The sequence below is a fragment of the Peromyscus californicus genome, unplaced genomic scaffold (assembly GCF_007827085.1).
Source record: "Peromyscus californicus insignis strain IS unplaced genomic scaffold, ASM782708v3 Scaffold_6__1_contigs__length_162567912, whole genome shotgun sequence".
In the NCBI taxonomy this organism is placed as follows: Eukaryota; Metazoa; Chordata; class Mammalia; order Rodentia; family Cricetidae; genus Peromyscus; species Peromyscus californicus.
The window spans coordinates 41,881,355-41,902,548 of NW_026294584.1; the positions used below are offsets into that span (position 1 = coordinate 41,881,355).

General features: G+C 50.1%; 1 long non-coding RNA gene across 5 annotated transcripts in view; it reads left to right on the top strand.

Annotated features, from left to right (window-relative positions):
- The window catches only part of LOC128098905 (uncharacterized), a 47,193-nt gene that overhangs the window by 24,657 nt on the left and 1,342 nt on the right, over window positions 1–21,194 (top strand). For 2 of the 5 annotated variants that reach the window (XR_008214379.1, XR_008214382.1), the window contains 2 exons: window positions 15,103–20,012; window positions 20,384–21,194. The exon at window positions 20,384–21,194 is cut by the window's right edge and continues 1,342 nt beyond it. This is a non-coding gene — a long non-coding RNA (uncharacterized LOC128098905). The remainder of the gene's footprint in view (window positions 1–15,102; window positions 20,013–20,383) is intronic. The other 3 variants (XR_008214383.1, XR_008214381.1, XR_008214380.1) reach the window with 3 other exon arrangements.

Sequence of the window (21,194 nt, forward strand, 5' to 3'; positions counted from 1 at the left end):
CTTCCTTCCTTCCCCTTCCTCCTCCTACTTCCACTACTCTTCCCTCTACCCCCCCACCCCTTTTCCTTCTCATCTCCTATCCTCTTCCTCCTCCTTCCTCTTCTACCCAGCCCCCATTACTTCCCTCTAACTCCTCCTGATTGGCTACCGGGCTGCTCTCCTTTCTGGCCCCTCCCACTCCAGTGCTCCCTTGAGCTCCCAGACCCTCCAACCTCAATTCAGGTGGTCTGAGAGGCCCTACTCCCTCAGCTCTGAGCCAGACTCTCCTCCTGCCCTCCAAGTCATCTCCTCCAAATGCCAGTTTACCATGTCCTCTGGCCCCCAAGCCAGCTCCTCCTTGTGCTTCCTCTAGCCAAGGCTGTGTTCTCCCAGGAGCCACATAAAAGCGCGGGCCTCCTGATTATAGGCTCTGCCCCACCAGCTGCCTGACTGCCTCAGCCCCTTTCCTTTTGTAGCTTTTTTCTTGGGGGAGGGACCGCAAGCTCCAGCGGTCCTCCTGTCTCTGCGCCTGCAGCTCTGAGGTTATAGGCACCACCATATCCGCATTTTGCATGCGTCCTGAAGATTATAACTCAAGTCCTCTTGTTTATACAGCTCTCTTGTGTCTGGTGAGCCATCTCCCTGGCCCAGTTTCACGTTATTTTTGATTGACACACAGTTGACCATGTCTGTGGATGCAGTCTGATGTTTTGATGTATGTATACCTCGTGTGACGATCAGATCAGGGCAGTTAGCGTCTCCATCACTCCCAACATTTATTATTTGTTATTATATTTCAGAAGAGCCGGGACAGAGGGCTTGGAATGTTCACAGAGCTTTCCTGTTCCCTTTTAATAGTCACACACCATTACCTAAAAATAATTACAAAGCTAGTTTCCCCCTCATGACAAATAATCTATGTTCATGGTAGAAAATTTGTGAATCAGAGATAAAGACCAAGAAAACAATAGAAAGCATCCACAGTTTCACCAACCAGGGATAATTGCTGTTAGCAGAGACATAGCCATTCTGTCTTTCAAAAATATAAATCTGTAAATTCACCTTGAAACATCTGCTTAAACTGTTTGTTTGATAGCCTGGTTTTTAAGCTTTTCATAATAAACATATCTATCTAGTTCGATATCTATGGAATCATATATACCTATGTGTTCTATTCTAAAGGTATTAAGTGATTTATGTATTGGATAAAAACTTTAAGCCAGTCATAGAAAATGAACTTGGAAGAATGGCCTGCCCAAAGTCATGAAGTATGTTAGTACTGCCCTGACTCGGACAGTGTGGTGCAGAGTGGGTCCAGACAGGAGAGGGAACTGGGAACGTGGAGACTTGACCCTTGGCAAGGAGGGGCAATGCAGATTTGTTGGGTCAGATGGAACTGTGTAGTAAATGGAGTGGAACCGGTTATCTACTGTGGGAAAAAATGAAATTTCTGTCATACCTCTCACCCTTCATAAAACCCAATTCCAGATATATACAATATTTTCATTTAAAAGACAAAACTAGACAAGTTTTAGAAGATAACAGATTATATGAACTTGGACAGTGAGAGATTCTCTAATCCAGACACAGAACAACCATGTTAAAAGTAAAGCTCTCTACTGGGCGTAGTGGTGCACACTTTTAATCCCAGCACTCAGGAGGTGGAGGCAGGGGCAGGCGGAGCTCTGTGAGTTTCAGGACAGCCAGGGCTACATAGTGAGTCCTTGTCTCAATCTAAAAAAAAAAAAAAAAAAAAAAAAAGGCAAAGAGGCCTCATTCATCAAATGAATCACAAGAAGAAGGGAGAAATCAAAAGCCACAAACTGGGAGAAAATGCCAACTACCCATTAAACCGACAAAGGCCAAGTGCAGTTCTCAGTTAAAGGCCACATGCAGTTCATAGCTAAAAGCCTTCTACAAATAAAATTCAAGGGAACACTGGGCAAAAGACATTCTACTCATCTGTTCTCGTAAGCTTATAGTCAACAGTAGACACAGACAATGCTGGACCTCAGAAATAAGCAAATCATAAGCTGATGGTACTGACTCATGCCTGGAGTTCTGGCACTTGGGTAGCAGGAGCGGGATTACTAAGTTTTAGACCAGATCAGCCTACAGAGGATGGCCCTATCTCAAAAAAGGAGCGGGGGAGATAAAAACCCAGCATAAAGTAATTTAGCAAGACCAAAATGAAAAGTAGAGACATAAAGCCAGGTAAGGGCGTAGAGTCCCGTAGAGTATCTGTGGACCCCTTGTTGAGAAATTGAGAACTGAGCAAAAACCTGGATGAGGTAAGGTAGTAACCTGGGGCTGAGAGAAGAGCATTCTGGGCGAGGGGAACAGCAGCAAAGAGCCCAGCATGTCATATTAGTCTGATGAACCAGAAGAAGGCCAGTGTGGGCGGAACAGAGTGGCCACCAGGAACTTGCAGGAGCAGAGGGCTTTGGGGCTGTTAGCAAGACTATAGTAACACAACTAGCAAGAGCACACCATGGGGCGGGGCCGAGAGGAAGGACTCATTCCTCCTCCTCACCTGGACATAGCTCCCCGCCTCCCCCGCCGTGTGCCACCACCACATTGCTCCCACTGGGGCTGTAAGTCCTGGGGTGCGCAATCATAGTCTCCCAGTCCAACCTGATTTCCCTTTATCAATAGTCTATGTTCTTCATATTCTTAGCCAGATCTTCTGGTTTTGCGTTACCGAGGTATACTTTATACACAATAAAGTTCACTTGTTGAGTTTGATATTTTTAGTAATTGTGTGCGCACACAACCCCATCACCTTGGTGATATAGTTTTGTTCCATCTTGTCCTGTCCGCTTCTCTGTTGCTGTGATAAAACACAAACCAAAACCAGCATGGGGGAAGCAGCTTATTTGGCTTACAGGTTTGCAGTCCTTCATCAGGGGAAGCCAGGCCCGGAGCTCAAGGCGGGAACTGAGGCAGTGGCTGTGGAGGAACGCTTTTCCTGGCTGCCTGCCAGGCTCACATTCAGCGACCTTTCTTCTATCTCCCAGGACCACTTGCCCAGAGATGGCATTACTCACAGCGGCTGGGCCCTCTCACATTAACCAACAATCGGCAAAATGTTCCCACGGACATGCCCACACGCCAGTCTGAGGCAAGCATTTCCTCAGCTGAGGCTCCCTCCTCTCCCGTGACCCTAGCTTCTGTCATGCTGACGAAAACTATCACCAGACATCTCCCTAAACAATTTCTTAGTATCTTTTTATAATCTAGGCCTTCTTCCAACCCCTGGCCTTAGGCCACCACTGACCTTTCTGTCACAATGGTTTTACCTGTGAAATAGCGTCAGGTAGATTGAATTGTGCCTGGCTTTGTCCATTTAGCATAATGTCCTCAACATTTCTCATGCTAATACAGCTATCAGTACGTGGTAGAATCCACTTCCTTAACAATCAAGTCAGCCCACTTACTGTGCTACTACTTTCTAGAAAATGTAGCATTTATTGTGGATTGTGGAATCGTTGCTGTTCCTTATCCTTTTTGCTATTATTGCCATACATTTGATTTCTTTTAAGACTTATTTACTTTTATTTGTGTATGTGGTGTGTATGTGTGTATTTGTGTGTGTGTGTGTGTGTGTGCACCTTTATGGATTTATGTGCACCACATGCGTGTATGTATTACATGGTGCCAGAAGAGGTGCACCACATGTGTTATGCAAGCTGGAAGAGGGCATTGGATCCCTGGAACTAGAGTTGCAGTGGCTGCTATAGAAACCAAACCCGGGTCCTCCCGGAGAGCAGAAAGTGCTCTTAACCATTGGGCTACCTCTCCAGCCCCAGGAATTTGACTTGTATATATTTTATATGTCCAGCATTACAGTTGTCTTTAAAACAATTAACAAATTGAAAAATAATAGCCTTTGGCATTTACCCATGTATTTAACTTCAAGTGTTCTTTCTTCTTCCTGTACGATCCCAATGTCTATCTGGTATCGATTCCATTCAGCTTGAAGAACTTCCTTTATCAGTGTTGACATGGATATCTGCCTGAGAATGAATTCTCTCGATGTTTATATTTCTAAAAGTTTAATCCTTTGTTTTTGAAAAACATCTTCAGTAGATCTATAATTTGGAGTTGACGGGTTATTCAAGGGGAAGGGCGTTTGTTTTCTTTCAAGCCCCAAAAGATGTTTCATTGCTTCCTCCTCGTTATCGCCTTTGAGAAGTCAGCCATAATCAGTAGTGTTAGTGTGGCCCTGCTCCCTCTGGTTTTTAGTTTTCAAGATCCTGATAAGGTTGTGTGTGTGTGTGTGTGTATGTGTGTGTGTGTGTGTGTGTGTGTGTGTGTGTGTGTGTGTGTGTAGGTCAAAAGACAATTTGTGGGAGTAGGTTCTCTCCTTCCACCGTGTGGGTCCTGGGAATTGAACTCAGGTTTCCAGACCTGGTGGACGGTACTTTAGCCCACTGAGTCATCTTCGAGGATAGTTAACATTTTTCTGTGGAAATTTCTGTATGCGCTCATGTATGTATCCTCTACTTGTAAATCCCTAAACTTTGTAAGAGCTGTATTTACTAATTCTAACATCTCTCTCACTTGAGGACTTGTTTCTATTGCTTTACAATTGTGAGTTGATTATTCTTAACCATAGGTTACATATTCCCATTTCTTATGTCTAAGATATTGTCGTGATCTTCTGGACACTGTGAATAATGTCCAATAGCAAATATATTTTATACTCTCTTCCTTTAAAATATATTGAATTTTACTCTGATAGACACTGATCCTGGAGGGCTGAAAGTCCCCTCTTTCCTATGACCCCGCAGTACAGCATTTGCCCTAGGGGTAGAGTTGTTGTTCTAAAGGTGAGGTCTTCCTAGGATCACTCCAGAAGGCTTGCTCCAAGTACCTCCTGAGGTCTTACTACCCATCCCCCACCTCACCCCAGCCCCTGGGCTTACCTGAGCTCCTGCATGAACTGTGGTGACCCTGTTCTGTTCTCCTATCCCAGACTTTAAGGAGTCTTCTCTTTGCATAGCGACCCAGCCCTCAACCACTTACCCACCAGGGCTGCTATAGGGCCCTCAGTCTCTCTCGCAGCTCTGAGGGCTACAGGTAGGAAACCAGGCGCTTATCTGTAGCTCCCAAAGAGAATATTCTCTGATAAAGAACACAGGTTGTCACTGGGTGAGGTGGCACATTCCTTTAATGTAGGCACTCATGAGACAGAGGCAGGCAGATCTCTGTGAGTTCAAGCCCAGCAAGAGCTACACAGTCAGATCATGTATCGATAATCACTAAAACAACAACAAACCCCCTCAGACTGTGGGCTGAGGCAGCAGCTCAGTTGGTTAAGTGCTTGCTGCGTACATGTGAGGATCCCCAGACCCCACATAAAACAGCTGGGGGAGGCACTGCACATCTGTAATTGCAGCCCTGGGAAGGCAGAGACAGGAGCATTCCTGGGGTTTGCTGGCTGGCCAGTCTTGCTGCGTTGGAAAGTTTCGGGTTCAGTGAGAGATTCTGCCTCAAAAAGTAGGGTAGAAAGCAAGAGGAAGAAAACATTAGCCTCTGGCATGTGCACATGAGCACATGTGTGCTCACACAGAACACAGACTGCGTGAGAAGGGGAGAGGAGAGGCATGAGGACTTGTACTCAATGTGTGAACGAATCCTTATGCAACACAGAACCATGTACAATGTATATATGTACAATGATGTTTTTTTAAAGAACACATTGGAATAGTGCCCCCACCAAGACCCTTATTTTAATCTAATCATTAGTCTTAAAGGTCTTATCTCTAAAGGTAGTCATGCACAGAGGTATTGGGAGTTAGAACTTCTTCAGGAGAATGGGGGAGGGGAGAATTCATCCCGACAAGCCATCTTGACTCTCCAGTTTGCTCCATACCAGTAGCCCTGCACTCACCTGAAAAGCGCCCTGGTAGAAGTCTAAGCAAAACTGCCTGCCTCACCTTGTGTGGTCCCCTTCTCTCACCAACTGCAGTCCTGTGCTGCCATTACCCTACGATAGGAGACTGGTGTTCCCTGTGTTTTGTTGCTCAAGTCCAGTACGAGTGACTAGTGGCTGGCAGTGTGAGCCTGGCTCCAGCTTTTGCCAGTTCTGTTCTGACTCAGCCATCAAGATTATTCCTGATGCCAAACAGACTCTCCTCACCACATCTGCGAGTCCGGGTTTCTTTTCCTGGTGTCATAGTCAAAGTCTGGTGCTGGTACACACTGGCTTTGCTCTCCTCCAGCCTCCCCTCCCAGGGCAACCCTGGCCTTCCCATTCTATAGCCCTGGATGGGAATTGGGTACAAAACACTCTTCCTTTCACTTTTCTTGCTGCCTTTCCCCGCTGTGGCTTTATTTAATTGTCCCCCTGCCCCCAGGAGGTTTGTTTGGGGGAAGTAAAAATAGAGACAGAGGTGGGGGTAGAAGAGAAAAGACATAGAGACGACAATCAGGACAAGGGGGGGGCACAGAGTGGCCACAAAGGGATTGTCTCTGGGGCTTTATAGGAACCTGTGCATTGGTCCTCAAGTCTAAATGAAACCTTTGTAGAGTCAGAGTCATGGCTTCCCATCTGGGCACCCAGGATGTGCTGGTCTAGGTCCTGGTGAAGTGGGCACTCCTAGGCCGAGGGTAGAAGAGTGTCAAGACGGACTTTCTGAGTCCAGATAGCCTTGTCCAGCACCTGCCTGCTGCCATGTTGGGAATCCCAGCCCAGGAAGCAGTGGTGGTCACCAGAGGACTTCCCACCAGCCTGGGATGAGGTCACTATGTGGAGGGTATGGTGGTTCATGTTGAGTGACATCTTGTTAGGGTCTAGGATCACTTAAGAGAGAAACATCTGGGGATACATGTAAAGTAGTTTCTAGGTTGGGTTAGCTGATGTCAGTAGATCAGCGCTACTTACGGGTGGCCTCACTCACGGGCCAGCGGGCTGGACTGGCTAGAAAGGACCATGTGAGCTCACCACTAGCTTTCTTCTCTCTGTCCTTCATGTCTACAGCCTCACTGTGTCCAGCCACCTCACGCTCGCGCCGCCAAGCCTTCCCCACCGTGGTGCACGGTACCCTCTAGCTGTGAGCCAAAATCAACCCTTCCCTCCTTAGGTTGCATTGCGGCTGTTTTGCTTGTTTGTTTGTGTTGTTTTGTGTTTTGTTTTTTGTTTTTAGGGTTTTTTTTAACATTTATATATTGCATGTGTGAGTGTGCACACTTGTGCATGGTATGCATGTAGAGGTCAGAGGACAACTCCTGGATGTCGCTTCTCTCCTTCCACCATGAGGATTTTAGGACTGAACTCGGGTTGTCAGGCTTGGGGGGCAAGTGCTTTTACCCAGAGTCCTGCTGCTGACCCTCAAGTTGCCGTTGCTGTGTGTTGTGTCGTAATGCAGAGAGCACAGCCTAGAGAGTGAAATCCTCCGGAGAAGACCCCTTCCTAACCTGCTCAAGCCGGGCGGTGGTGGCGCACGCCTTTAATCCCAGCACATGGGAGGCAGAGCCAGGCAGATTTATGTGAGTTCGAGGCCAGCCTGGGCTACCAAGTGAGTTCCAGGAAAGGCACAAAGCTACACAGAGAAACCCTGTCTCGAAAAACCAAAAAAAAAAACCCAAAAAGCCTGCTCAAGCCCTTGGCTCCTGCTCCCCTACTCCGAGGTCTCCAGCTCCCACAGCTCTGTTTGCATTTGTTCGAACCAGCTTTGGGCTACTTGTCTGCAGAGCTGGAGGCCATCTCTGAGGACCGCTCCAGGCCTGGTAGCAGGATCCCCAGGACCACTCCCAGGGTGCAACATGGTCACCAGCTGTGCAGTTTGGGGTTTCTTTTCCCCTCCAAGTTCAGAGGGTGCTGCCGACATTCCTCATCTGTACTTGAAATGAGGGAGCGATTGACCTTCTAGAAAGGTCTTTTTCTTGAAGTCAGATCCTCTAACACATTTATCCATGGGACTCAGGGCATCCAGGAGAAAATGTCCATACCCCCCTTTTGATGTGGAGAGCCCCAGTGGGAGCCGACAGTCTTCAAGATTGGAGGCCCCTCCCCTCCCTCCCAGTCCAATTCCCCCACGTGAGTTTAAGTAGGTGGAACGGGAAATGGGGGGTTGGATTTTCATTATCATCAGAAAGAAAGGAACGCTAAAGATATCAATAGAATGGAGTTCTATAAACGGCACTGTCTCAATTCATCACCATTCAGTGTACACAACGTTATTTTTATCTAAATTATTTTCAGAACAAGAATAAGATTCATATGTTAAATTAAACAACTGTTACTCTATTTAGTTTCATTTTATGGCTAATGAAACCGTGAAGACAATGAGAACTTGTAATAGGTCTGGAAAATATTATTACTGAGCTGATAAAAAAGAATATAAATACTGGCCTAAAAATTAGCGCGGAACACTCAAGTAAGAAATATTTCTATTTTAACGTGAACTAACGAAAACAAATACTCCACAGAGAAAATGACAAGGAACAACTTGTTGCCAGGCAGGTGACAAATCAAGAAACATGAAGCTAAACTGAAGAAAGATGAGTCACTCACCAGGTGACGAAATCACAAAACGAAATTACACAGTGTCTCGTCTGATTTGTGCTGCCGTAATGGAATGTCTGAAGACAGATCATTTATAAAGAAGATCCATTTACTCTGGCTTATGGTTCTACAAGGCCAAGAGCAAGATGCTACCATCTTTTCAGTTTCTGGTGAGAGCCATGTGTTTCTGGAGGTAGAGTAGAAAGTGCAAGTGGCTGAGCTTGTGGGAGGCAGGGAGGGAACAGAGGGGTGGACCGGCCTTGCGACCGGACTCTCAAGTGTCCTCACCCAGTCTCAAGAGAAAGGCATGAATCCCTGTTAAAGGTCCCTCCTCCCAGCAAAGCCACCAAACTTGAACAGAGCTTTTGGTGGGAACAAACCACATCCCAGTCATCGCACAAACAAATCATATGCCCATTGGAAGAACCCTCTCCCAGAGCTCTCAGGGAGGGAAGGGTCACTCACTTGCCGTTAATCACAGTTACAACAGGAAGATGTGGCCCTTAAAGGGGGGGCTCTCTGGCTGATCGCTGTAGTATCCACTTCCACTTGCAAGGGCCATGAACAATGAGAATCTCTCTCCGTGGGCAGCAGCCTGGTTCGCAAAACAAGACACGGGTCCGAACCAGCCACCGAGACAAGGTTCTGCCCTGCCCCTCTGCCCAGCTTTGCTCATTTGTCACAAAGCCTCTCTGTGTCTGCTCATGGTCCTGCCTGAAGTCTAGTGGCTTGTCTGTGTTGACAATGACCTTCTCTGGCTGATTTCTTGGTCACACTTCTGCCCGATCCCCTCTCTTCTGCCTCTTCGTATGACCAGGAAGTAGTGGACAGAAAGCACCCACCTTTGAGGATGGAGCCTGTGCCTTGCTTTGTTTGTCCTTGTGGAGAGGGTGGTGAGGGATGGGCAGTTCAGGACAAATTCCCCTGCAGACTCTGGTCAACCACCCTTTCTGTCCACCAAATCTTAGAAGAGTCACAGAAGCTCAACCCAGAGATCCTGCCACCAGACTACAATGGAGGGCTCAGTGAAACCACTGAACTGAATCACTGCATGGGTAGAAAGAAAGGTCTGTTGGGGATCAAACTGCCAAGGCTACTTCTTGGGGTGGGGTTCAGGGGCCAGAGAGAAGCAGAATGTCAGAAAAGCAAGCAGATTTTATGACAGTTAGCAGGGGATGGTCTTTGAGCTCATACAGGCTGTTCGGAACTAGATGTCATGTCCAAAGTAGTTGACCTTCCTGGGATGGGATTAAGGGAGGTTCCTGGTAAACAGAAACTGCCTTAGAGATCTGCCTTTCTGGTCAACAGAAACCCACCTTTAGGCTTCAGTTAACCGGGCAGAGTCCTTCTGTTTAGGACATTGTCACCAGCACAGCCATTTTGAGGGTCTGCTTTGGAGGTCCAAAGACACAGACCACCCTCCCCGCCTTGTCCTTCTTTGCTTCCAGCCTTCCTCGTTCAATGCACCTTTCCTTCCATTCTGTCAACACTAATTATGAGTGCTGAGTGTACAGCTGCTAGTAAGACAGACAAGCCTTCTGTCCTCGGGGATCTAGTCCAGAGGGACAGACAGACATTAAGTCCACCAACAAAGGAACCACTGCCATGCATATTTATTTGCAAAAGGAGAGGAAAGCTCAGGGAAGAAGCACAGGGCGCTCTGCGCTGGACTAACAGAGTCAGTTTAATTTGGGTGCTCTGGGAAGGTCTCTTAGAGGGAGTGATAATTAAGCTCCCTGCTGCAGGCTGTGCTGGAGTCACCCAGGGAAGTGGGAGGGACATGGTCCCCGGCAGAGGGGACAGCAAGGGCAAAGACCCCGAGGCGAGCTTGGAGTGTTCAAGGAACTGGAGGCATGCCAATAAGGCTGGAGCATCCAGAGAGAGGAGGAGATTGACACAGGAGACGCGTGGGGAGAAGGCAGGTGATCAGATGTGATTTCCGTTTAAGAGTGGCCAGAAACCACTTAAGGATTTCTTAGGTGGTGGAGGGAGAAAAGCAGGTTTGCATTTAAATTTGGGGGGATTGAAGGAGAGAGGGCTCCCGTGGAGTGGGCCAGTGGGGGGTCTCTAGTCCCAGAGATCCCAAGAGCACTAGGTCTTCCTCAGGGCAGGGCGGGGGGTAGGGAAGGGGGTGGGAGTGGGGTGGCCAGAGACAAACGGGTAGCTTCAAAAGGCATTTAGAAGTTTGACCTTGAGACTTCAGAAATGAAGGAATAAGAAAGTAGAGATGCAGCGGCAGTGTGCCGTTGGGGGATGGACATACTTCCCCTTTGGAAGGCAGAAGCATTCCTGTTTTATAGTTAAGTGTGGCCAGTGCGTGGCTAGAGGAGCACGGAGTCACGCAAGGTCACTCGCACAGTGTTCAGAGCTAAGTGAAACCCTTGGGCTTAGGCCCTGCTTGGTGCGCATCCTTCCCCTTGTGTGGGCTAAGGCACGGCTCTGAGGACCTCCCTCAGGGTGGGGCTGCAGGCTTCATGGCTGTCCTGTTACACTTTGTCATCTTAGGCAGGGGAACAGTGCTGGGAAAACCATCCTGGAGTGGTGGAGGTAACACAGTGAGGGACCTGCGCCCCGAAGACAGCATGCCTCCTCCCCTCTCTAGTTTCTATTTCTGCTTCCTCCGGTCACTTTTGCCCTTCACATACCATCCTCATTATCAAATCCTGCATCTTGAAAACTGACATCGATATTGCTTATCTCTGTACATCATGGGTCCTTAACATCCTCTTATTAAATTGGACTGCCTATGGTATACGATCTAGCCACCTTATTATTCTCTTGGGGCAGGCCCCTGCCCTTGTCCCTGGGACCCCTCTCCCCACCTAGCAGATAATCTGTACCCTGTCCTTTCTTGGCTATTATATCTGAAGTTGGCTGCAACCCAGTCTCTTTGCCCCACCCACCTAGGTCAATCTGTGCCCCATTGCTGCTCATCAGATTACTATAAAGCTATTACTCACCAGCAGCCTGTCCCTTTTCACTTCCCTGCTCAAAACCCTTCAGAGATGATCTATGGCTCACTGGAAGAGCCACAAAACCATTTGCTGGCCAGAACACCAAGCTTTGGGGAAGTCTGTCTGAGAGCCTTTGTGCTGCTGTCCATTCTGTCTCCACACCCCTGTCCCCATCCACCTCTCACTTCCCCACGCTGCACAGACCACCTTGGAAAAGCTTCCCAGGCTCCCCTCCCTCATCCCATCCATCTTAGAGAGTCTCAGCTTCCCGGGTTCCTCCAGCACTAGGTCTGTCCTCCACCATTTACCTACAGACACCTGCCTGGTCCCATCATTACTTGTGCAGGAGTAGAGAGCAGAATGGGAGGATGGGCCAGCTCCAGGAGCGGTTGCTCAGATGGCTGCAGAATGGTTTGTGGGAGGTGATCCCAGCACCCAGGGAGAGATGTCCACACTGGCCTTCTCATCTGGAAGCCCCTGGCAGGCAAGGTCTCAGGGGGCTCGTTTCTCTGTCCACTGTATTCAGCACAGGGCATGCAAGTGCGGGCACTCAGGTGATGTCTACCTAGTGATGAATGGATTTCACTGCTACTGGGATTCTGGGGAAGGGATTAAGGTAGCCAAGGGAAGTTTCTGCAAGCAGGTGGGGTTGGTGGGGCAACAAGGGAGGGCTTGGACCGGGAAAAGGAGGGAGGGTGGTGATGGAGTTTCTGAGGGAAGAGTGGAGACCTGTAGAAAGGATGGGGCACGGGGCTGACTTAGAGGGGGACAGTGCTCCCGTGGGACAGCTTCTGTCTGAGCAAGAAGGTGCCAAGCAGAAGAGTCAAAGCTATGGTTGGGTGTTGGAGCCACAGGGAGAGCCAGCCTCCCTAGACCCTGCCTCACTAGGGCATAAATACTTGCCTAGTAGGATAAGGCTTGCTTATCCTACCTCTTAGGATCTTCAGGGAAGAGGCCTAAGGTAAGCGCTTTCCAGAACTTAGACCAGTGGCTTGACCAGTATGGGAGAAGCTGGAGCAGAAGGGGGTCACTGAGAACCTCTTTCCACATGCCAGCTCATGGTTTTATGTTTGCCGGGTCTCAGGAGGGAACTGGGAAGGTGACATCTTATTCCTAGAGGGTATAGGGCCACTGTCAGGGCAGGTGGGCTGATAAGTGGGGGTTGGGGACTGATGGCAGGAAGTAGGAAGCTGAGCAGCCTTTGGAGGCAGGACTTGGGGACTTCTCTGATATGTGCTGGAGAGAGGGAAGCCACGGTTGTCTCTGAAGAGCCACTTGTGGGGTCCTGCTCCCCCAATCTAGCTCAGAGTAGAGCTGTGTCTCCAGTTCTTGGACAGGGGTACTAGCCATGGGAACACACATTTCTCATTTGCCCAAGAGCTCTGTTTTCGGCTAATGGTGTCTTGGCCTTGCCATCTGAGCCCTTGTCCTCCCACATATCCTGTTCTCCACAACTCCTTTACCAGCACTCTGAGGTCCAAATACGTGGAGCAATTAAATATCAGCCCATCTTCTCCATAGGTCCTCATTCAAGGCTATACTTTTCTCCTCTCCTGCTCTCTCTCTCTCTCTCTCTCTCTCTCTCTCTCTCTCTCTCTCTCTCTCTCCCTCCCATGGAGGACATTTTATACTCAAACCACACTACAGGCCTTTGAGGACTGGATGAGACCCACTCACATTAGGCAACTGTTTTATGGACCTATTAATACAAATGTTAATCTCATCTTTAAAAATGTCCTTGGAGACACATTCAATACAGTGACCAAATAGTTAGACACTCCGCGTCTCAGTCAAGTTAACACATAAAATTAGTCATCATAGCTTCTTTAAGAAAGTCTCCATTTGAGAAGAGACCTTGGGAGGACTGAGGCCTAGACCTGGGCTATGCAGGATAAGATAGATCATCCAGGTAAACTGACAACATGTTCAAGGACCCCGAGGCCGAGACACAGTTGACACTGTCACAGAAAGCAAGGAAGCCAGTGTGTCTGGAAAAGAAGGGACCAGGTGATAGGGGTGAGGTGAGAGGGGCGGCAGGGGTGGGTGGGATTGGGCTCATTGGTTGCTTCTGTGGTGGGGTTTGGGAACTGAGATTGAAAGATACTGAGGAAAGATTTACACAGAGACACAATGGGTCTTTGCTTGGTTGGGTTTTTTTTTTTTCCTTGCTTTGTTCAGTTTTTGAGGAAGGATGTTATATATCCCAAACCAACCTTGAACTCCCTATGTATCTAAAGGTCACCTTCACCTGGAAGTTTTGATCCTCTGGCCTCCCAACCTAGGGTTATAGGTGTACCCCAACACACCCAGTTTCGGTAGTGCAGAGGGCCAAACCCCAGGGCCTCGTGCACGCTAAGCAAGTACTCTACCAACTGAGCTACCCTGTTAAAAGGATGTCTTTAGAGGGTGGCTCTGGTCACTTTGTGGAGATGGGACTCTGGACAGCAAGTGTAGAAACAGGGATCTTGTGAGGAGGTGGTAGGTCATGTCTTGAAGAGGTGGTGAGAAGCAGCTGGAACATTGGTTCTCAACCTTCCTAACGCTGCGACCCTTTAATACAGTTCCTCATGTTGTGGCGACCCCCAGCCATAACATTTTTTCATTGCTACTTCATAAATGTTATTTTGATACTGTTATTAATCATAATGTAAATATCTGATATTCAGGATATCTGATATGGGACCCCCCTCAAAGGGGTTGTGACCTGCCAGGTTGAGAACTGCTGAGCTAGAGGCTTCTGAAGACCCAGCAATGTGCTGAGGAATGAGACAGGAGACCCGGGAGGACCCAGAGGGATTTTTCCCTGGAGCTGGATTTTCATTTCCTCATATAGGAACAAGGGCATCCCCACAGGGAAAGCCTGCAGCACCGTGCAGGCTTGTAGCAAGCACTGGGGGAATGACCTTATGAAATAAAGAATCGGGAGAAGCCTTGGAAAGGGTGGGGGAAGACACAGTCAATGCCAGAGTGTCCTCAGGGGCAAGGTGCATGTGAGAGGGGCAGGGGCTGCCACACTCCCTTCCCATGACAGTCCTTACCAGCCTGCCCGATGGCCTGAATTCCAAGCTGGTGTGACTCAGTGTAAACCCATCAGAAGCATAGACTTCCCTTCCCCATCCTCCCTCCTGCTTGTTCTGGCACAAGCTGCAGCCAGGCAAGGAAGGCAGGAGAGAGCTGGGGAACAGGATCCAGGGGTTTCCCGGGGACCATGTTATGGGGGTTGGGGGTGGGGAGGGGGTAGGCCAGGCAAAGCTGCGAGCAGCTGGAGCCAGGGGTCTCCCACAGCAGTTCTCCAGCCTGTGCAAGACAGCAAGCCCACAGGGAGATGCCTGTGGCCCTGGAGTCCCCTCCAGCTTTGGGGCTCCCAAAGTGAGCATCCAGAGGGGAGGTCCACCTGCTCAGCAGGGTAGGGGAGGATTCCCCTCCTCTTCCTCCCAAGAGTGAGCACAGCTCCCCGCCCCCAACAGGAAGGCAACATAGACCTCTCTTACAAAGGTGCCCTCAGAACCTTACAGCCATGTTTGTCCCCAGGCCCTTCTCTGCAGTTTGCCCCAGGTTGTCTCATCCTACATTCTGTTCCCTACCCTGGACAGCTGCTGAGCTGGGCGGCGGGCGTCTTCAGGCAGCCTCTGCTAATGAGCTCTGTTGCTTTGGCAGGTAGACAGCTCTTCCTTGACTCCCTTCAGGAAATGCAAAACATGGGCCGACCTGAGCTGGGACTTGGCTGAGAAGCAGAACCATCCAATCAACAGTCCCTCCATGTTCACCCCGCTGGGACCTCTCTGCTCCCTGGCTAAGGCCTCAGGGACCTCCAGGTAGAGTGGGAAAGACCCAGGCTCCTGGGGAGCAGGGCTCCTGGAAAGCTTTCCTACCTTCATTCCTGGAGCAAGGATCACCAAAGTTGTTTAAGACAGTGGAGGTGGGGGGAGGGTGCAAATGGGGCCTGGCTTGGAGCCTCTACCTTTCCTCATCATACCATGGTATCTGCTGAAGCTGGCCAGAATCCAGGCCTTAGCCCAGAGGTGTCCAGAGACGGCATCTTCTGGAAGGCTCTTGGTGAGTCTACAGGGGAAGTGGGTGTGCTGATGCTGTGGAATCCAGGACACAGAAGATCCTTGCAATGGCTGAATCCCAGTCATCGCAGGGGACCATAAAATCCTCACAGAGCAGAAGAGGAGAGAGACTCCAGCTGCCTCGCACATCGGGGCACGTGACCAATCTGCTCTCTACCCGCCCGGCAGGTAAGAATGAGATTGACATGGCGTGGGTAGACGTGGGTGCTGCTGGGATCCCTGTCACCTGCCCGCCTGCATCCCAGGGCCCTGCCTCCTTCCACTTCCCTCCTCCACCTGCCTTCTCTCCAGGTCCCGGCTCTTCTTCCTTGAACCCATCTGCAGATGCAAGCCCTGGCCTGGGAGGGACGGCATCTCCCCGCAGCCCTTCCGCAGCTGCCTCCTTTGGATCTTTTTGCGGTCTGGGCTTGCTGTTCTCTCGACAGTAGTCAGGAAGCCCTTACCCCAAAAAGTATCTGCGGGGGGCGTGGTCTACAGGGGGGACCTCCAGGGGTTCCAGGTGAGTCATACCAAACCCAAGAATACCAGGTGAATCCACACATCCTTGCCATATGTTTGTGCTGCTGGGTGACCACGGGTCAAGTCCTAAAGCTGTGCTTCTCAACCTTCCTAATGCTGTGACCCCTTAGTACAGTTCCTCGTGTTGTGGTGATCCCCTAACCATAAAATTATTTCATTGCTACTTCATAACTAACTTTGCCCGTTATGAATTGGAATGTAAATATCTGACATGCAGGTTATCTGATATGTGACCCCCAAAAGGGTTGTGACCCACAGGTTGAGAAATGCTGCCCTACGGCTTTCTGCGCCCCAGTCACCTCCTACCTGTAACCCTTGCCTGGTACGCAATGTTCACTGAGAGTGCCTCCAGTCTAGGCCAGAGAAGGCACTTGGGTGGATGTTGCTGGCCACCATGGGCACTCCCGCAGGACTGTCACTCGGTATGTCCAACCCTCCCTGTGCGTTGAGTAGACATGAGATCCAAGACAGGCCTGGCTGTTGGTATGCAGACCTGTGACTGGGAAAACCACAGTTGATCGGATGGATCCCAGCAGCCATGCGATGAGAAGATGATGAGCTTCTGCCCAGGATGAGGTGCCTGGCATCTGCCCTCCCTTAGCCTGAGTGGCCACTACCTCCTTCCTCCGGTGAGTCACTACAAATCCTTCAAATAAAACCCTTGACTGTACATGTAAACGGAGTGGATACCTTTACTTACCGCTGATTCAGAGCCCTCTAGAGGGAGGAGGGGGCATTGCACACGCTGGAGTAAAGGGGCCGACTTGGGGGAAATCTGTCACCGTCCTGAGAGGAGGCCACTTGGGTGCGTTGACGAGGGTCCATAGTCAAGGGCTGAGTTAAAATCCAGAGGAACTATCTAAAGGTGAGTGCCGTGCGGAGATAAAAAGCAGAGGACCGACATAACATAGAAAGATTTAAAATCACCGGGTCCTCAGTTTCCAGAGGTGGTAAGGACAGGTAATGACAATTGTAGGTGGCTTCTGCCAGTTCGACGGAGTTGGGGGTGCCTCTGCAGCTGTGGTGAAGTCACAGCCCGTCAGGGGTGACCACATGGGTGTCCATCTCATTCCCCTCTTTCCCCATCCCACCAAGGTTGAAAGGCCCCAAGCACAGAGGCGGCCAGGCTCGGTGCCTTTCCTTATCTTTCTACTCTCTACACCCAGGTGCGGGGTGGGGGGCAGCCCAAGGCGAGGAGTACAGTGTCAATCTCGTTGTCAACAAAGCCACAGATCTTGAGAAATAAAGCCCCCAGAAGGTCCTATCCCCATGCGGAAGCCACTGGAGGCAAATCTAAGGCGGCGTGTGAGCGGGTGTGTGAACCTCGCTGAGTTCAAGGCTGCCAAGTGAGCTTGAGTGGGGCTGGGAGTGCGCTGCGGAGGTTCGGGAAGGAGAGCTGAGCTCACAGGTCAGAAGCGGGGACTATAGGTGTGGGGGGCAAACGCCCCCACTTGGAGACAGGCAGACATCAGCAGAGAAAGCACGACGTCGACGGGTCACCTTACAGGGCTGACTCATCTTGTGACCCCAGGCCCTGATGCTCCCGGACTTACCAATTCTGACCCCAAACACAGCAGAATCGCTAGGCTACCAGCCCCCGCGTGCGAGTGGCAACGGTGTGCATGGCTCACGGGCGGCATCGTGCGGTCATCGTGGGGTAGTTCCCTTTACAGCCTCCATTGTGAGTTACTCTAGAGGACAGCAGTCTTTCCCAGCGGATTAGGAAAACAGAGCCGTCCTGTCCGAAAGGGCGCGCAGAGCCTGGGGCAGGGTGGCAGTAGGTGGGAAAGGTTGATAATGTGAGGCGTCCTTCAGTGAGCTTGTTTACAGCTCGCTCATCACCTGGGACGAATCACCCCTCAAAATGGGTTTCTGGGTCTACAATCTGGGCATTTGACTGCCCCTTGCTCTTTAGGCGAGTATCTCAAGTCACTGTTCTGCTCCTCCCGGGACCTGTTCCTATTAGAAGCCATCTTTCAGAAAAGATTTCAGCTTCCGATGTATATAGGAAGAACCTGACCTTCTGAGTCGGTCAGATCTGGAGCCAGAGATCCCAGGCTTCCTGTACTAGCTGTGTGCTCTCGGGAAAGCCACGAACCCTCCCAGGGCTTGTCTCCTCATCCACAAAACAAGGTGATAACCCTTTCCTCACAGGGCCGTGGGTCCCAGCTCTGGGCCTAATGCATGTCATCTCTGAGGTGGGATCTGCGTGACCATCTGTGTATGGAGGTTTGCTGCCCAGGACACAGGGGAGAAGGTGGCCACCTTCTGGGGAGCAGTGGGTGGAGAGACCTGAAGAAGGCAGAGGGCGCTGTTCTGTTGCAGCTCCCGAAGTCCCTGAGTCCTAAGGAGCTGGGAGGGATAGCCGACTAGCTGGAGAGGCAGAGCCTGGAGGGCTCCCCCCACCTGTGGAACATCACGTCTGGGCAGAGGACGCAAATAAGCAGAGCTAAGCAAAGCGGCCAAGAGAAATCAAGAAGGAAAGGGAAAATGGAGAGGCAACACGAGAAATCTCTCCAGATGGCTAATTTCCCCTCTCAAGAGGCTCAAGGTGCCGCTTGGGCACTGGGCAGGGTGCCCCCTTTCCCAGGAAGCTGAAGGCTGGGATCTGATCCATATGGGCATATGGGCCCTGCAGACTATGCAGATAAAGAGGCTTTGCGCCAATCACCTTCCTCCTGTAGACCTCACTATCTGTATAGAGGAATGTGTAGGGCATCTCAGCTACCACCGGCTCCCTCCCAGACTCACCCCTCCTAACAGGCAGCAGAACTAGGGCACAATGCTAACACGAGAATGGGAGCTGTTATAACATGGGATGGATGGGTTTGTGGGTGTGAGGGCACCTGAGATCTGGAATCTGGGAGAAAGAGGCTGGAGAAATCAGCAGCAGTGAAGAGACCTAAGGGTTTCCCGGAAGTCCAGCTGGAGCGGGGACATCAAAGGCGGCTGGAGTTATTACTTCCCATAAGCATAGCACGTGACCCCGCACCCCGACCTGACATCAGCAGCTCCATTCACCTGCCCCACCTGCCAGCTTGTCCTCCCCTCTCCACTCTAAGAAGCCTCTCTGCTGCCCCAAAGTTGGCCTGATCCAGCAGCATCTGGGGTGGGGGGTAACAGTGGGAACGCCACAGAACCCCCTGAACGAAGCTGGAAGTCACATGTAGGGGACTGGACAGGTGTCATTGATGCTTTCCTTACATCTGTGCCCTTAGTTCTGGGGAGCTGCTGACCCCAGCTAGACAGCATCTCTGCTCTGGACTCTTGCCTCCCTCCCCATCCTTCCTCCCCCCCCCCCCCCGGCTCCTTTCTCATCCCTTCCCTCTTTCTTTCCCAGAGTCTGTGCCTTGTCCAGCCATGAGTCATCTCAGATCTGATCTGATTCTGCCCTTCGAGATTCTGGGGTCAGTGCACAGCCATCCTGCAGGCTGTGCCCTTTAGAGGCGTGGTCAGGGCATTCAGGATGGGAACAGAGCCTGTAGACTGGTGGTCTGGGACATGGCTCCTTTGCTGAGAGAACAAGAAGTCCCTCTTTGAACACCTTTATGTCAAGGCTGCAGGGCCATTAAAACAATCCAGGGCTCAGTCTTTCCGGGCAGAGGTTCTCAAAGTAGGGACCACTTTGGGACCTTCGGCTCAGCATCACACTGGATATTGGCAGGCGCTTCAGTCTGGTGCCTGGTTTTTTGTTGGTTGGTTGGTTGGTTGGTTGGTTTTGAAATGTCTTCAGAGAGCCTGTTCTCAACCGTTTTCAGCACCCGATGCCTTCAACCAGAACTGAAGGTGGAATCCAGGGACATCATAAAAAGCCTCCACTCACATCGTTCCAGGCTTCAGCTTGGGTGGATTCATGAGAAAGGAATCCAGGTATTGGCATTTGGAAATGGGAGTTGCTGAATGCCTAAGAAGTGTGATTCTACAGCAAAACCCTGGGAAAGACAGAGAAAGAAAAAAAGCTAAAGGAAGAACTAGGTAGGACTTCCCTCTAGGTAGAGAAGCAGCTGGGGGGCTTGGAACCCAGGCACTGGGGCCTCCTGCGGCTGTTGAGGTGGTTGGGGCAGCCAGCTTCCTGTAGTCTCATTTTTACCCTGCATCTGAATGAAGGAAATGGGGTCCATTTCTATGAGCCGTGAGATCAGAAGGACGTAGTATAATTGGCAGGAGTGGGTGGAAGCCCCCTTGGGTGTCCGTTTCTGCAGCAAAGAAAACCACATTGCGAGCATTCATTGGAAACCGGGGAGTCCGTCCTAAGAAGGGTTCCCCTTCTCAGGGGCTGCGCGTGTAAACGCATGTCAAGCGCTGCTGGGGTTTTGCACTGTTCTCTTTTTCTTTTTTCCTCTCAGTTTTGAAGTATGGCAATCTGACAGCAAAATACAAAGAGAAACATAACAAGGACCTCCTACCCCACCCAAGAGACGGCAGAAGCTAACGTTTTACTGCATTTGCATCAGATTCTTAAAACAAACAACAACAACAACAACAAAAAGACCTTGAACACCTGCTTCGGTGCCCTTTGTGCCCCTTTCTCTCTTCAAACACACAGCTGCTATCCTGCAATCAGTGGGTATTTTTCTGACACATGTGCTCTCCCCCATATTACTCATAAATTACACCTAGCAATACTCTGAGTGCTTTTTATTTTTACATAAGTGATGTCACAGTGACCCTATCGTTTGAGAACTTACTGTGTTTTTTTTTTTTTTTAAAATCCAGTATTGTGTTTCCAAGCACACTCATTTTAACTTCTGAATAACTGGTCAGTACAAGAAAACCACAGTTCATGCCCCCACGCCTCCGATGGACATTTCAGTTTGCTGCGGTCTGGATACAGCTTGTTCCTTCCGAAACCCATGTTGAAATCAGATTGCAATTGTGTCAGTGTTCGGCAGGGGCCTCCATCCTCATGAATGGCTTAATCCATTCACCGATTAATAGATAGAATGACTGCCTTGTAAAAGTGAGTTCTCACTTGGAGGTGTAATACATGTTTGTTATTCCAGCTCTAGGCTCAGGCAGGAGGACCCTAAGTTTGAAGCCAGCCTTAGCAACTGTCTTAGTCACGATTCTGTGGCTGTGAAGAGACTCCACGGCCAAAACAACTCTAATAAGAGTTAAGCGAGGGCTGGCTTACAGCTTCAGAGGTTTTGTTCATTA